The sequence below is a fragment of the Sciurus vulgaris genome (genome assembly GCF_902686455.1).
Source record: "Sciurus vulgaris genome assembly, chromosome: 17".
In the NCBI taxonomy this organism is placed as follows: Eukaryota; Metazoa; Chordata; class Mammalia; order Rodentia; family Sciuridae; genus Sciurus; species Sciurus vulgaris.
This window is the reverse complement of record NC_136478.1, coordinates 55,097,920-55,116,263: the sequence shown is the minus strand read 5'-3', so window position 1 is coordinate 55,116,263 and position 18,344 is coordinate 55,097,920. Positions and strand designations below refer to the sequence as shown.

At 37.8% G+C, this 18,344-nt stretch overlaps 1 protein-coding gene and 1 pseudogene across 2 annotated transcripts in view; both read left to right on the top strand.

Annotated features, from left to right (window-relative positions):
• The window catches only part of LOC306647876 (insulin growth factor-like family member 4), a 467,977-nt gene that overhangs the window by 275,824 nt on the left and 173,809 nt on the right, over positions 1-18,344 (top strand). The gene's annotated exons all lie outside the window — the stretch shown is intronic.
• LOC306647858 (E3 ubiquitin-protein ligase RNF19A-like) lies at positions 8,861-13,165 on the top strand (annotated as a pseudogene). Its single transcript has one exon. The product of its transcript is annotated as an E3 ubiquitin-protein ligase RNF19A-like (transcript).

Genomic DNA, 18,344 nt, shown 5'->3' with positions numbered 1-18,344 from the left:
GAGTGGGATAGCTGGGTCAAATGGTGGTTCCATTCCAAGTTTTCTAAGGAATCTCCACGCTACTTTCCAGAGTGGCTGCACTAATTTGCAGCCCCACCAGCAATGTATGAGTGTACCTCTTTCCCCACATCCTCGCCAACACCTGTTGTTGCTTGTGTTCTTGATAATCGCCATCCTAATTGGAGTGAGATGGAATCTTAGGGTGGTTTTGATTTGCATTTCTCTTATTACTAGAGATGTTGAACATTTTTCCATATGTTTGTTGCTTGCTTGTAGATCTTCTTCTGTGAAGTGTCTGTTCATATCCTTAGCCCATTTGTCGACAGGATTATTTGTATTCTTGGAGTAGAGTTTTTTGGGTTCTTTATAGATTCTGGAGATTAGTGCTCTATCTGAAGTATGATTGGCAAAGATATTCTCCCACTCTGTAGGCTCTTTCTTCGCATTGCTGATAGTTTCCTTTGCTGAGAGAAAGCTTTTTAGTTCGAATCTATCCCAGTTATTGATTCTTCCTTTTATTTCTTGTGCTATGGGAGTCCTGTTAAGGAAGTCTGGTCCTAAGCCGACATGTTGAAGATCTGGACCTACTTTTTCTTCTACAATCTGCAGAGTCTCTGGTCTGATTCCGAGGTCCTTAATCCATTTTGAGTTTAGTTTCATGCATGGTGAGAGATATGGGTTTAGTTTCATTCTGTTGCATATGGATTTCCAATTCTCCCAGCACCATTTTTTGAAGAGGCTGTCTTTTCTCCATTGCATGTTTTTGGCACCTTTGTCTAGTATGAGAAAATTTTATTTATTTGGGTTTGTGTCCGTGTCCTCTATTCTGTACCATTGATCTATCTTTCTATTTTGGTACTAATACCATGCCGTTTTTGTTACTATTGCTTTGTAGTAGAGTTGAAGATCTGGTATTGCAATACCCCCTGTTTCACTCTTCCTGCTAAGGATTGCTTTAGCTATTCTGGGTTTCTTATTCTTCCAGATGAATTTCATAATTGCTTGCTCTATTTCTGTAAGGTACATCATTGGGATTTTAATTGGAATTGCATTGAATTTGTATAGCACTTTAGGTAGTATGGCCATTTTGACAATATTAATTCTTCCTATCCAAGAACATGGAAGATCTTTCCATCTTCTAAGGTGTTCTTTAATTTCTTTCTTTAGACTTCTGTAGTTCTCATTGTAGAGGTCTTTCACCTCTTTTGTGAGATTGATTCCCAAGTATTTTTTTTTTCGAGGCTATTGTGAATGGGGTAGTTTTCCTAATTTCTCTTTCTGAAAATTCATTACTTATGTATAAAAATGCATTGGATTTATGGGCATTGATCTTGTAACCTGCTACTTTACTGAATTCACTTATGAGTTCTAAGATTTTTCTGGTGGAATTTCCAGGTTCCTCTAAATATATAATCATGTCATCAGCGAACAGGGATAGTTTGAGTTCTTCTTTTCCAATTCGTATCCCTTTAATTTCTTTGGTTTGTTTAATTGCTCTGGCTAGAGTCTCAAGAATGATGTTGAATAAAAGTGGTGAAAGAGGGCATCCCTGCCTTGTTCCAGTTTTTAAGGGGAATGCTTTCAGTTTTTCACCATTTAGAATAATATTAGCCATGGGCTTAGCATAAATGGCCTTTACAATGTTAAGGAATGTTCCCACTATCCCTATTTTTTCGAGTGTTTTGAGCATGAAGGGGTGCTGTATTTTATTAAATGCTTTTTCTGCATCGATTGAAATAATCATGTGATTCTTGACTTTAAGTCTATTGATATGGTGAATTACATTTATTGATTTCCAGATGTTGAACCAACGTTGCATCCCTGGGATTAAACCCACTTGATCATGGGTTTTTAATATGTTTTTGTATGCAATTTGCTAAAATTTTGTTGAGAATTTCTGCATCGATGTTCATTAAGGATATTGGTCTGAAATTTTCTTTCCTTGATGAGTCTCTGTCTGGTTTAGTATCAGTGTGATATTGGCTTCATAGAATGAGTTTGGGAGGGTTCCCTCCTCTTCTATTTTATGGAAAACTTGAGAAGTATTGGAATGAGCTCTTCTTTAAAGGTTTTGTAGAACTCGGCTGAGAACCCATCTGGTCCTGGACTTTTCTTTGTTGGTAGGCTTTTGATGACTTCTTCTATTTCAGTACTTGAAATTGGTCTATTTAAATTGTGTATGTACTCCTCATTCAGTTTAGGCAATTCACATGTCTCTAGAAACCTGTTGATGTCTTCGAAATTTTCTATTTTGTTGGAGTATAGATTTTCAAAATAGCTTCTAATTATGTTTTGTTTCAATCCTGTCTGTTGTGATATTTCCTTGTTCATTCCAAATTTTAGTGATTTGGGTTTTCTCTCATCTTCTCTTTGTTAGTGTGGCTCAGGGTTTATCAATTTTGTTTATTTTTCCGAAGAGCCAACTATTTATTTTGTCAATTTTTTGTATTGTTTCTTTTGTTTCAGTTTCATTGATTTCAGCTCTGAGTTTAACTATTTCCTGTCTTCTACTACTTTTGATGCTGGTCTGTTCTTCTTTTTCTAAGGCTTTGAGCTGTAGTGTTAGGTCATTTATTTGTTGAGTTTTACTTCTTTTATTAAATGTGCTCCATGAAATAAATTTCCCTCTAAGCACTGCTTTCATAGTGTCCCAGAGATTTTGATATGATGTTTCTTTGTTCTCATTTACATCAAAGAATTTTTTTTAATTTCCTTCCTAATATCTTCTGTTATCCATTCATCTTATAATAGCATATTGTTTAATCTCCAGATGTTGGAATAGTTTCTGTTTTACTGTTTTATTTATTTCTAACTTCAATCCATTATGATCTGATAGAATACAAGGTAGTGTCTCTATCTTCTTGTATTTGCTAACATTCGCTTTGTGGCATAATATATGGTCTATTTTAGAGAAGGATCCATGTGCTGCTGAGAAGAAAGTGTATTCGCTCTTGGTTAGATGGTATATTCTATAAATTTCCGTTAAGTCTAAATTATTGATTGTGTTATTGAGATCTATGGTTTCTTTGTTCAATTTTTGTCTGGAAGATCTGTCCAGTGTTGAGAGAGGCATGTTAAAATCACCAAGTATTATTGTGTTATAGTCTATTTGGTTTCAGAAATTGAGAAGGATTTGTTTGACATACATGGATGAGCCATTGTTTGGGGCATAGATGTTTATGATTGTTATATCTTGCTGATTTATGCTTCCCTTAAGCAATATGAAATGACCTTCTTTATCCCTTCTGACTAACTTTGGCTTGAAGTCCACATTATCTGAAATGAGGATGGATACTCCAGCTTTTTTGCTGAGTCCATGTGCATGGTATGTTTTTCCCCATCCTTTCACCTTTAGTCTATGGGTATCTTTTTCTATGAGGTGAGTCTCTTGTAGGCAACATATTGTTGGATCCTTCTTTTTAATCCAATCTGCCAGTCTATGTCTTTAGATTGATGAATTCAGGCCATTAACATTCAGGGTTATTATAGAGATATGATTTGGTTTCCCGGTCATATGGTTCATTTTTTAAATTTTATTTATTTATTTATTTGACACTACTTGGTTCCTCCTTTATTTGACAATTCCTTTAAGATAATTCCTCCCTTTGCGGATTTGCTTCTTTGTTTTTCATCTCTTCCTCATGGAATATTTTGCTGAGAATGTTCTGTAATGCTGGCTTTCTTTTTGTAAATTCTTTTAGCTTTTATTTATCATAGAAGGATTTTATTTCATCGTCAAATTTGAAGGTAAGTTTTGCTGGGTATAAGATTCTTGGTTGGCATCCATTTTCTTTCAGGGCTTGAAAAATGTTGTTCCAGGCCCTTCTGGATTTTATGGTCTGCATTGAAAAATCTGTTGATATCCGTATTGGTTTCCCCCTGAATGTAATTTGGTTCTTTTTTCTCACAGCTTTTAAAATTCTGTCTTTATTTTGTATGTTAGGTATTTTCATTATAATGTGCCTTGGTGTGGGTCTGTTGTAATTTTGTGTATTTGGAGTCCTATAAGCCTCTTGAACTTGATTTTCCATTTCATTCTTCAGATTTGGGAAATTTTCTGATATTATTTCATTGAACAGATTGTTCATTCCTTTGGTTTGTTTCTCTAGGCCTTCCTCAATCCCAATAATTCTTAAATTTGGCCTTTTCATGATATCCCATAGTTCTTGTAGATTCTGTTCATGATTTCTTACCATCTTCTCTGTTTGTTCAACTTTGTTTTCAAGGTTAAATATTTTATCTTCAATGTCTGAGGTTCTGTCTTCCAGGTGTTCTATCCTACTGGATATGCTTTCTATGGAGTTCTTAATTTGGTTTATTGTTTCCTTCATGTCAAGGATTTCTGTTTGGTTTTTTTTCAGCATCTCTAACTCTTTATTGAAGTGATTTTTGCTTCCTGTGTTTGCTCTTTTAACTGTGAATTGGTGGGATCATTCAATGTCTCCATTTGCTCTTTCATCTCATCATTCAGTGTGTGCATTTGCTCTTTCATCTCATCATTTGCTTCCCCGATCATTTTAATTATGTACATTCTGAACTACTTTTCTGTCATTTCTTCTGCCATGCTGTCATTGGGTTTTATTGATGTAACATCTAGATTTGTTTGCAGCATTTTCTTTCCTTGTTTTCTCATATTGTTCAGGTATCAGTGGACCACTGAGATATTGCAGATTTCCTCTATTGAGTTACAATGTCCTTGACGAATTCTATATATATCCCCTCTTAGCCTTCAGTAGGCTGAAGTCTTGGAGGAAGTTGATAATGCGGTGCTCCACAAGGAAGCTGCCTCTCTAGGACTGGTGGCTTTCAGGTGGGGTATATTCCCTGCTAGTGGGCAGAGGTGCCTCCACTTGTTGACCAATGGTCATCCAAAGGGGAACTAGGCTCCGGGCTGAGGCAAGGTCTGTTTGGGCCTGTGTCTCTGGTTTTACTGTCCTTTTGGGGAAACCTCACCCGGCAGGGAATACTGTCTCGCTGGTCAGTTCCCCTCCTAGAGGTTCCCCTCAATTTACAGCTACCTCCTGGGCTGGGCTGCCTTCCTCTGCAAAGTTCCCAGGGGCCCAGCCCTACATCCTGGGCCTGGGAGCCTCACCCTTCACATATGAATCTCCTTAGGCTGCCTGTCCTCAGAGAATCTACCCGCAGTCCTGGAACCTTCACTGCCCCCCTAAGCGTGTCTCTGTGCGGCTCTTCCACCAAAACCTCCTAGATCCTGGGACCCTGCTCTGCACCTAATCGCCTGGCTATGCGGCCACTCCTCTGAGCAGCCACCTGGGTCCCGTACAATTGCTCTGAGTCCGGAGACCTGCCGCACGCCTCTTCCTCCAGACAGCCGCCCGGTGTTCTGGTGCAGTCACTAGGAGTCCAAGCAACTCACTGCGTGCCTCCTCCTCCCACCAACCGCCCGCAGCCCTGGGCAATCACTCCGAGTTGAAGTGACCCACCCCGTTCCTCCTCCTTCTCCAGGTAACCCCCTGGGTGTTCAGGAGTGGTCGCTCTTAGTGGCTCTGAATCCATGTGACCCGCTGCACGCCTCCTCTGTGCAGCCGCCCGGAGTTCGGGTGCGGCCACTCGAGACCAAGTGACCCACCGTGCTCCTCCTCCAGGCAGCCCCGTGTTCTGGAGCGGTCGCTTTAAGTGCAAACAACTCACCAATCACCTCCTCCTCTGAGCTGCTGCCTGGAGCTCTAATGCAGTCACTGCAAGTCCAAATGATCCGCTGCGCTCCTCCTCCTCCTCAGGGCAGGCCCCGGTGTTCACAAGTGGTCTGAGTTCAAACAGCTCGCCACGCAGCTCCTCCTCTGGCAACCGCCTGTAGCTCTGGTATAGTCACTCCGAATCCAAGCGACCGCACTCCTCCTCCTCCTCCTCCTCCTCCTCAGGGCAGTCCCTGGTGTTCAGAAGTGGACGCTGTGGGTCCAACCAGCTTGCCGCACAGCTCCTCCTCTGGCAACCACCTGTAGCTCTGGTATAGTCACTCTGAATCCAAGCGGCCACGCTCCTCCTCCTCCTCCTCAGGGCAGTCCCCGGTGTTCTGAGTTCACACAGCTCTCCTCGCAGCTCCCCCCTTGGGCAGCCACCGAAGCCCCAGTGGTTGCTCCAAGTCCCAGCGCTGTGCTGAGTGGCCTCCTCTCCGATGTTCCCAGTTGTCCGAGTTCACTGCTCCAGCAGGGGGAGGGGCGTCTCACCGGGCAGCTCTACTTCACAAAGTTCCCTGCGTTCTGGGACTACCGCCCCATCCAGGAAGCCTCCCCAACAGGAGAGACTCACCGGCTGCTTTGAGTTGGTCCCAAGTCTCTCAATATCTCCTCTTTTGAATCCTGAGTCCTGGAACAACATGAAATGCAGCCACCCTCTTGGCCACCATCTTGAAACCTCCTCAGGATCCAATTTTCTAATACTAGACAAAGGTGCGAAAAATATGCAATGGAGAAAAGATAGCCTCTTCAACAAATGGTGCTGGGAAAACTGGAAATCCATATGCAACAGAATGAAACTAAACCCCTATCTCTCACCATGCACAAAACTCAACTCAAAATGGATCAAGGGTCTTGAAATCAGACCACAGACCCTGCATCTTATAGAAGAAAAAGTAGGTCCACATCTTCACCTTGTTGGCTTAGGATCAGACTTCCTTAACAGGACTCCCATAGCACAAGAAATAAAAGCAAGAATCAATAACTGGGATAGATTCAAACTAAATAGCTTTCTCTCAGCAAAGGAAACTATCAGCAATGCGAAAAGAGAGCCTACAGACTGGGAAAGTATCTTTGCCACTCATACTTCAGATAGAGCACTAATTTCCAGAATATATAAAGAACTCAAAAAACTCTACACCAAGAATACAAATGACCCAATCAACAAATGGGCTAAGGAAATGAACAGACACTTCACAGAAGAAGATCTACAAGCATTCAACAGATATATGAAAAAATGTTCAACATCTTTAGTAATAAGAGAAATGCAAATCAGAACTACAATAAGATTCCATCTCACTCCAATTAGAATGGCGATTATCAAGAATACAAGCAACCATAGGTTTTGGAGAGGATATGGGGAAAAAGGTACACTCATACACTGCTGGTGGGACTGCAAATTAGTGCAGCCACTCTGACAGCAGTGTGGAGATTCCTTACAAAACTTGGAATGGACCTACCATTTGACCCAGCTATCCCACTCCTTGGCCTATACCCAAAGGACTTAAAATCAGCCTACTACAGAGATACAGCCACATCAATGTTCATAGCTGCTCAATTCACAATAGCCAGACTGTGGAACCAACCTAGATGCCCTTCAATTGATGAATGGATAAAGAAACTGTGCCATATATATATATATATATATATATATATATATATATATATATATAATGGAATATTACTCAGCTATAAAGAATAATAAAATTATGGCGTTTGCAGGCAAATGGATGAAATTGGGAATATCATGTTAAGTGAGTTAAGCCAATCTCAAAAATCCAAAAGAGGAATGATCTCACTGATAAGTGGATGATGACACTTAATGGGGGGTGGAAGGGGGACAAGAATGGAAGAAGGAAGGACTGTATAGAGGGAAAAGAGAGGTGGGAGGGGTGGGGTGGAAGGAAATAATAATGGAATGAATCAAACATCATTACTCTATGTAAATATGTGAATATGCAAATGGTATTCTGTTACTCCATGTACAAACTGAAACAACATGTATCCCATTTGTTTACAATAAAAATAAATTAAAAAAAAAAAAGAAAATCCACATCATGTACAATCATGGAATTTGAATGTTATATTCCATGTATGTATAATATGACAAAATATACTGTACTGTCATGTATATCTAAAAGAAAAAATAAAAATAAATAAATTGGAAAAAAAATCTCAACTAAGGCCATACATAATCCTCCTTATTTTAGGAACAGCAAATTTCACCCTCTTCTGTTTTGTAAAACTTCCTCAGCAAGTGAGTCAAGCAAATTTTCTAAGAGGCTTACAGAGTTTTTAATTTGCTTAAGTTTAGATCTATTTGTCCACTTAAGTTTTTGAAATTTTGTCTCCTGTAATGAGTGCAGTTGTCCCTACAGCACTGGAGGCAGTTATACCTAACCCCACTGGGAGGAGAACCAAGACAGATGCCACTCATTTAGATCAAATTTTTAGCCCCAGATATTCATGTTTTCCCTCCCCATGATAATAGTACTCCTGGGGAATAATGTGAACAGTAACACAGAATTCATCCCATTTGGCAATCTTGAAAAGTTGAAGGGACAGGCACAGAGTTACTCCTGACATACAAATAAACCATGTTCCCCTCAGGGGCCACAAGATGGTTATCATATGGGCCTGAGGAAGTCTCAAGTACCACAGTAAGGGTGCAAAAATCCTTGATTTGTCTTTTAAATTAGGTAAAGTGTTGTAGTGGTCATGCATATACGTTAATTTGACCAATGAAATATGTTGCTTTAGTAGCTCAGGCCCTATAACATAATCAAAGCAAGAAAAAAATGATTAATATTTTTTAGTCTTATCTTTAGAGGATGGCTGGGGTCTCTGCGGGCTGCCCACTTTTTCTGATGTCTTGACTCAGATGTGATGAATCCATGTTAGTTCCCCTCCATTTCAGCTGGGTGTTGGTCCTTTTTTCTCAAACTATTTGACATAGATATAGTCTCCCATTGGAATGGGGTGTTGGAAATCAGTGTTGTCTTGGGGATCATTCTCTCATAAGATGAACCTGTTGGAGAGACGTAACAGGTTGGAGCAGGAGCAAGTTATCTTGCTAACGGTGGAGGAAAGAGCTCTGGAAGCATTAATATTTTAATCTCTCAGAAGTCATTTTCAGGGAAAAGTGGGGCTGAGGGTGGGGGAGAATGGCAGTTGCGGCGCTGGTTCCCGGGAGCTGTGGTCCAGCCAGAACTGCGGAGGAGGCGTTTGGGAAAGCGGCCGGCCGGACCCCTTCCCTCCGTTACCCCCGCCCCAGTTGAGAGGCACCGCGGCGAGTCCCAGGACCCTCCTCCGCGCTTCCTCTGGCTTTTGCCCCCGTCCCGGAAGATGGGCCTGCTCTCCCGCAGCCTTGCGTCGCTGCCGCTCTGAGGACTTGAAGGACATCTATGATAATAGTCTTCAGTAAATCAAACTTCTTCAAGAATTCTGTGAAGGAACCAAGTAGAATTTTCTTACATCATGACTTAGTCTGAATGCAAGAACAAGAAATAGGTTGTATCTGTAAATATAATGAAGGGCTGTGTATAAACACTGACCCTGACACAATTCTAATGAGCATTTTAGACATGAGTTTACACTGGCAAATGGGTTCAGATCGAGATCTTCAATCTTCTGCTTCATCTGTGAGCTTGCCTTCTGTCAAAAAGGCACCCAAAAAAAGAATTTCAATTGGCTCTCTGTTTCGAAGGAAAAAGGATAACAAATGTAAATCAAGGGAGCTAAATGGCGGGGTGGATGGAATTGCAAGTATTGAAAGTATACATTCTGAAATGTGTACTGATAAGAACTCCATTCTCTCTACAAATACCTCTTCTGACAATGGATTAACTTCTATCAACAAACAAATTGGAGACTTTATAGAGTTCCCTTTGTGCCTTTTGAGGCATTCTAAAGACAGATTTCCTGATTTAATGACTTGTCATCATAGATCTTGTGTGGATTGCTTACGACAATACCTAAAGATAGAAATCTCTGAAAGTAAAGTTAATATCAGTTGCCCAGAATGTACTGAATGGTTTAATCCCCATGACATTCATTTGATATTAAGTGATGATGTCTGGATGGAAAAATATGAAGAATTTATGCTTAGTCAGTGGCTTGTTGCAGATCCTGATTGTAGGTGGTGTCCAGGTCCAGCTGTGGTTATGCTGTGATAGCATTTGGATGTGCCAGCTGTCCAAAATTAACTTGTGGATGAGAAGGCTGTGGAACAAAATTTTGCTACTACTATAAACAGATTTGGCATCCCAACCAGACCTGTGATGCTGCTAGACAGGAGAGACCCCAGAGTTTACGTCTGAGAACTATTCGTTCTTCATCCATTAGTTACAGTCAAGAGTCTGTAGCAGCAGCTGATGGTATAAAGCCATGTCCACGATGTGCTGCTTATATAATAAAGATGAATGATGGGAGCTGCAATCACATGACGTGTGCTGTCTGTGGTTGTGAGTTTTGTTGGTTGTGTAGGAAAGAAACCTCTGATTTACTTTATCTAAGTCCATCAGGATGTACTTTTGGGGGGGGAAAAACCCTGGAGTCGAAAGAAGAAAATCTTGTGGCAGCTGGGAACCCTTGTTGGTGCTCCTGTAGGAATTGCTTTATAGCTGGTATTGCTATCCCAGCAATGATTATCGGAATTCCTGTATATGTGGGCCATTCACAATCATTACGAAGGCAAAGATGTTTCAAAGCACAAACAGAATCTGGCCATAGCAGGTGGTGTAACATTGTCTGTAATAGTATCTCCAATAGTAGCTGCTGTGACTGTAGGTATTGGTGTTCCCATTATGTTAGCTTATGTCTATGGCATTGTTCCAATTTCTCTCTGCCGAAGTGGAGGTTGTGAAGTCTCAACAAGCAATGGAAAAGGAGTCAGGATTGAATTTGATGATGAAAATTATATAAATGTTGGTGGAACTAACACAGCTGTAGACACAACGTCAGTGGCAGAAGCAAGACACAACCCTAGCATAGGGGAGGGAAGTGTCGGTGGTCTGACTGGCAGTTTGAGTGCAAGTGGAAGCCACATGGATCAAATTGGAGCCATTCGAGACAACCTGAGTGAAACAGCTAGCACCATGGCACTAGCTGGAGCTAGTATAACGGGAAGTCTGTCAGGAAGTGCCATGGTCAACTGTTTTAACCAGTTGGAAGTACAAGCAAATGTGCAGAAAGAATAGTACAGTCTAAGTGGAGAATCTGGTACAGTCAGCTTGGGAACAGTTAGTGATAATGCCAGCACCAAAGCAGTGGCAGGATCCATTCTGAATTCCTACATCCCATTGGACAAGGAAGGCAACAGTATGGAGGTGCAAGTAGATATTGAATCAAAACCATCGAAATTCAGACACAACAGTGGAAGCAGTAGTGTGGACGATGGCAGCGGCGCCCGAACCCATGCCGGTGGTTCATCCAGTGGCTTGCCTGAAAGTAAATCTTGTGCCACCAAGTGGTCCAAAGAAGCAACTGCAGGAAAAAAAATCAAAAAGTGGGAAACTGAGAAAAAAGGGTAACATGAAGATAAATGAGACCAGAGAGGACATGGACACACAGTTGTTAGAACAACAGAGCACGAACTCATGTGAATTTGAGGCTCCAACCCTCAGTGACAGTATGCCATCTGTAGCTGATTCGCACTCTAGTTATTTTTCTGAATTTAGTTGTTCTGATCTAGAAAGCATGAAAACTTCCTGTAGTCATGGTTCCAGTGATCATCATGCCCGATTTGCTACTGTTAACATTCTTCCTGAGGTAGAAAATGACCGCTTGGAGAATTCTCCACATCAGTGTAGCATTTCTCTGCTTACTAAAACTGCTTCATGTTCAGAAGTTCCACAACTGAATCAGACAGCTGAAGAACATGGTAACAATGGAATAAAACCTAATGTTGATTTATATTTTGGTGATGCACTAAAAGAAACAAATAACAACCACTCACATCAGACAATGAAATTAAAAGTTGCAATTCAGACTGAAATTTAGGCCCATAAATGCTGCAAAACTGTTACCACTGAACAACCTTGTTGGGAGCTGGTTGAACTATATGTGACTACTTTTAAGTTGCAAGTTACTAGGAAAAGCTAGATTTCAAATCATAATGCAGATAACATTTTCTGTGTTCAGCAAAGCATTGTGTTTCATGTGAATCTTAATTACCAAACTATGAAATGAAAGCTTTAAAAGTGCATTACTATAAGAATAATAAATCTTAAGAGCAAAGCATGTTTTGTGTGCTTGTCACAAAACATTGCTTGATGCACATACCTGTGTATTTAGATAGAAATTTGGCTTAATTTATAATCAATATAAAATACTAATGCAGTTCTACAGCTTTCTTATGAAGTAAACTTGAGGCTTAGGAATCAGTGGTTAGTGATATTTTATTGAAACCACTAAGGGATACTGTTCAAAAGAACTTGGCAGGTTATTCTCGATACATAATACTCTTTGTAACATTTCTGTTCATAACTGGGCTTGAATTTCATTTTTTTCTTCATATGCAATGTGAATATATAAAGCTTAATGCAGCCCATTTGCAACCATTTGGATACTTAGACACTTTGAGCAAGATTGTGGCAGTTTTTGCACAACTTTGAAATAGAAACACCTGGTACTCTATATCTCTTATTGTTGATGCCATTTGAGAAGAAAAATGTAAAGGTAGGTAATTAAGTGTACTGGCAACAAATATATGACTGCAAAATAAAATCCCATTAGGTTATAAGTATCACAAAAATGTCCCCTTTTACTAAGGGGCAATTTGCACCCCATTGATTCTTGGTGCCTTTGGGATAGACTGGGTTTTAAGGGCCTAGTTATTTGAGGATTTTACTGTGTTGTTTTCCATACTGTCCTCTTTAGTCACCTTGGATTATATAGAAAAATACAGGAAATAGATAAACATGAATGTGATTAATAACAATGCTGAATAAGTATTAGCCTACCAAAGACACACTCAGGCTTTAGTGAATAGCTTCACATAACCTCAGTTTTTAACACATGTATCTTTTCCAATGATGATAACAAAGCACTGGTGCAGAGCTTATACCAAGTACAAAAGGTCTGTGTATGATTGGCTTTATTTCCTTTTGTTTATGGAAGATGTACAACTGACATAAGCAGAAGTCGGCCATAATACTGCCTGTACTGTTAACTTCTTGTATAATTCACTTAAATAAAACAGGTTAACTCAATGATAGCAGTTACAAAGTTCCATCTTATGCGTTCTTTTAAGTATTACCATTATGGTGCTACTGAGCATTTCCTTTTGATAAAAAGGAAAAATGTCATGGGCTTAGGTCTTCTTCCATCACTTTTCCTCACCAGGTCCATTAATATGCTTATAACACTAGTGCCATTTATTTTATTTGATAATGCTTATTAATGGTATTTGTATATTTGTTTGGATTCCAGTTTTGTTCAATGAGTGTGTAAACTGCATATGTGAAATAAATGTAAATACTAATGTTACTGCCAAAAAATAAAAAATAAAAATAAGTCATTTCCAACTTTCCAGACCCAAATCACCCTCCATTTTGTGTTTTGACACAATTACCCATCTACACTAGCTGTAATTTTATTTCCCCTCTAGTTTTAGGGATTTTTACTGCTGTAGGGTTAAAGGGCAATGACTGCTCTTGCTGCATTGAGCTGAGAAGGGACAATGTGGGGTGGGGCAAGCAATTTGGAGTCCCCTTTTAGAATTTGGGTCTATCTAGAGGTAAAAGTCTGGTTCTATGAGAGAAAATAAATGAGTACAAAATAAATAGCACCTGGAATATGTCAATGAGTATCATAAGGATGATAGAAATTAATAATTTCTTAATGGAAGGTGGAAGAGCTGAGATGTAGTCCCCATAACAAGGCCTAATAAAGCCTAACAAATTTGAAGAGGATAAGACCCTTATTTGTAAATCTCTTATCAGGAATGTAACTACAATATTTAGTTAAGTTACTTAAAGTTCTCTGATTTTTGTGAAATATCCTTTTATTGGTATAACCTGTGTTTAGTAGCAATTTTTATATTTTTGTTACTGAGGGCTAGAGAATCATACTAGCAAACATTGATTAAGCCTACCTGTGTAGGAGATTAGGAAAGTCTGTAAGCCTTATACTGACTGAAAACTTATAACTTATAACAGTTTTTCTTGACAGTTATCAGGAATTTTTTTCTAAGAATATTCTCTTTGTCACCTCTGGTCTTAATTATTTTAGGGGGCTAACACAAGTGTACATCTTAAGTTACATTGAACTATGACGTATTTTAAATGTCCAAGAATGACTATATTTTAGTTTTAACTATTTTGCTAGATGTTCACAGTCAAATTAACCTGTTCCTGTCTGTTGTTAAGAGTCAGCTGAGTTCCCACAGGGGTCACTCATGGGGAACTCGAGAGCAGCTTCTTAGCCCCCTTATTGCCATTCCCTAGGTAGGGTCTCCTTGATGAGGTGACTTCTTCTGGAAGCATTAGGGGTGTCTCCTTTTCCAATGACCCCCTCTGCAGCAGGTACACTGATTGACTTTTTATTCTCTAGTGGTCTTATAAAACCCCTGGTCAGGAGATGATGTGGCCCAGAGTTGTAAAACTCCTTAGAGAAGTTCTCTTGTTCCCTGGGTTCAGACTGACTCTGAGGGCAAGAGCCAAATATTGATTTTCTTGGAACCTTTATTTTAATCTCAATTTTAAGTCTTGATCTTAAACATCCAGCAAGCCAGTCTCACCAGTCATACAGAAAGAGTATTGGGCTTTAACTTTCATGTCTATAACTTTGAAGTCATTTACCCACTTTTATTTAATTGGGGTCTATATTTTCTGTCCTATAGGTGATGGCTTATTATCTCAAATTAATTCAGGTTGTTTGTTCTTGAAGCAGTACCTCTGCAAAACATTAATCAGGCAACAGTTATAGAATTCACAAGGAAAATACAACAGTAAAAACATATGTAGTTGTGTAATAGTTATCTTAAATTTTGGCCGAGCTATACATTATATCCCCTGTTTGAGATCACAGTAATTTTACAACAACAACAAAAAAATGAGCTGAAGTCTGGTTTATTTTGGAGTCACTCTAACATGTAGTAAGGTGGGAGGTGGAGCCTTATATCAGGTAAGACAGGGTTCTTCACAAGTCTTAGATAAAGTAATCTAGTACTGAAGCTGATCTTTGTCTTCTTTTTAAGTATTATTTTTCAAATTTACATATATTGTTTCTTAAGTCTGTATCAATGTTAGTTAACACAATATGATATCACATCTAAAACATGAATAAAAGAAAGCTGAGCTTAAATCTAGTGCATTTCTATTCATAAGTGATGAATCTTCTGAAAGAGAAATTAGGAAAACTACTCCATTCACAATAGCCTCAAAAAAAGAACTTGAGAATTTATATAATAAAAGAGGTGAAAGACTTCTACAGTGAAAACTACAGAACACAAAAGAAAGAAATGAAACCCTTAAAAGATAGCAAGATCTCCCATGTACTTGGATAGGCAGAATTAATATTGTCAAAATGGCCATTCTGCCAAAGAAACTATACAGATTCAATGAAATTTCAATTAAAATCCCAATGATGTTCCTCATAGAAATAGAGAAAGCAATCATGAAATTTATCTGGGAAAATAAGAGACCTTGAATAGCCAAAGCAATCCTGTGCAGAAAGAGTGAAGCAAGAGGTATCACAATACCTGAACTTAAACTATACTACAGAGTAATAGAAACAAAAATGGCATGATATTGGCACCAAAATAGACAGGCAGACCAATGGTACAGAATAGAAGATGAAGAGATGAATCCACATAAATACAGTTACCTCATACTAGACAAAGGAGTCAAACACATGCAATGCAGTGAAGATAGCCTATTCAACAAATGGTGCTGGGAAAACTAGAAATCCATATGTAGTAAAATGATATTAAACCTCTGTGTCTCACCCTGCACAAAACTCAACTCAAAATGGACCAAGGACCTAGGATTAGACCAGAGACCCTGCACCAAAGAGAGGAAAAAGTAGGCCCAAATCTTCATCATGTTGGTTTAGGACAAGACTTTTTTAACAAGACTCCCAAGCACAAGAAATCAAATCAAGAATTAATAAATGGTAGGGATTCTAACTAAAAAGCTTTTTATTAGCAAAGGATACAATCCATAATGTGAAAAGAGAGCCTAAAGAGTGGGAGAACATCTTTTCCTCAAGCACTTCAGATACAACCCTAAACTCCAAAATTTATAAAGAACTTACAAAACTGTACACCAAAAATACAAAGAACCCAGTCAATCAATGGGCCAAGAAACTGAACAATTTACAGAAGAAAATATACAGATGATTAACAAATATATGAAAAAGTGTTCAACATCTCTAGTAATTAGAAAAATGCAAATTCAAACAACTCTAAGATTTTATCTTACTCTAATTAGAATGGCTATTATCAAGAACACAAGCAATAAGAGATGTTGGCATGGATGTTGGGAAAAGGCACACTTGTACATTGCTGGCGGAGTTGAAATTAGTGCAGCCACTCAGGAAAGCAGTATGGAAATTCCACAAAAAAAAAAAAAAAAAAAAAAACTTGAAATGAACCCACCTTTTGACCTAGTTACCCCACTCCTGGGTTTATTCCCAAAGAACTTAAAATTAGCATACTACAGTAATGAATTAACATCAAAGTTTATAGCAGCTCAGTTCACAATAGCTAGATTGTGAAACCAAACTAGATGCCCTTCATCAGAGAAATGGATAAAGAAACTGTGGTATATATACACAATGGAATATTATTCAGTCATAGAGAAGAATAATATTATGGCATTTGCATATAAATGGATGGAATTGGAGAATATCATGCTAAGTGAAATAAGCCAATCCCAAACACCAAAGGCCAAATATTTCCCTTATAAGTGGATGATGATACATAATGAAGGTGGGAAGATAGGGGGTAAGAGAAGAATGGAGGAACTTTAGATGGCATAAAGGGAAATAAGAGGGGGTGGGGACAGGGGTATGAAAGATGGTGGAATGAAACAGACATCATTACCCTATGTACATATATGATTATATGAATGGTATGAATCTACAGCATGTCAACCATAGAAATGAAATGATGTACCCCATTTGTGTACAATGAATCAAAATGTAATCTGTAAAAATAAAAAATTAATTAATTAATTTTACAAAAGAGAGATGAGAAAGCTTTTAACTTTCCTTTTATGTAGTAAAGGAGCAAACTTTTTTTACATTTCACCACATTAACCTTTAAACAAATCAGTCTCTCATTAACTTTTAAAAATATATTTACATCTTTATTCCAGTAACATACAGTTTAGGTGCAGTTATAGAACTTTTAATGGTATGAATAAATCCCCAATAAAATTTGCTAGTCTTATAAGATTAAAATTACCATTACAATGTTAGGTTATAGAACACCAGCTTGATAAAATGTTTTTTGAACCCTTTTATTTTAAATACTTGTATACCTGAAAGGTATGAACACATTTAACATATAAAGAAGAGTAATAGAATCATAATTATATTGGTGTTTTCATATTAACCAAGTTTAGCTTTCAAAGAAAATTTAGAATTTGTAATGTAGTACAACGTTTGAAAATAACAGTTGCTTTTTCATAAGAGTTGTAAGAAACCCCAATTTTTAACACTAGTTGCTCTAGAGAATAAAATCTTAACATACACAATGTAGAGTAAATTAATATTTTAAGAACTATTTGTCATTTTAGCATATAGACTGAAAATGGTTTATAACAGGACATTAATATTTGACCTTAGGGGGAAACCTTGGATAGTTTTAACTGTTGTTTATTATATATACACACAAACTTTTTAAAATTTACCCTTAACTTACTTTTTTAAGTACTTATTAGACCCTTTTGTTGTTTACTTAGTGTACTATAGTTTTATTTTATCACTTAAAGACTTCTTACTTAGAAACATTTTTTCTTTTAGTAAATATATTTTTAGATCCAGAATCTTTTAATTTTTTAATCTGTTGATTCTCTTTTTAAAAAAATATACTCTGAAGTCATCCTTGTAAATTTCTGAATTTAGATAAATTATTTCATTTTAATAAGATGAAATATATTATTTATAGAACTTTATTTAAAATATGGTTGAAAATTTTGGACCATTTATATAGAATTATACTTGTTGAGCTTTTTAGTAACATTGTTTATAGTGATGACACAAACTGATTTTACACTTTTTTATTTATTAATTTATGAAAACACCAATAATGGTTTAAATATGTTACCCCATGGAATTTAAGAAGTTAATAGTACCTGCTGTTATATTTAGGAGTTAGTATTTTAACTCTGTAAACCAATCAGGTGTTTCTAACAAACAGATCCATGATTAATCCCATATATGACAAATCTAATTTAGTTTAAAAAAAAAAACAAGATATCAGAGAAGGGTATTGGGCAGCATCACTCATTTCTTCCCTGTTGAAGAAAAATCTAAAAACAATGGACATTAGACATTTTATAAAAATAACATTATTTTTGGACCACCTAGAAGCAAATTAGTAACTTGACACCATACTTTTGTTTACCCAATTTAAAAACCTTTTAAATCATGTATATCAAAGGCATTTGATCCACTTTTTAAATTTTAATTTAGGGGCCG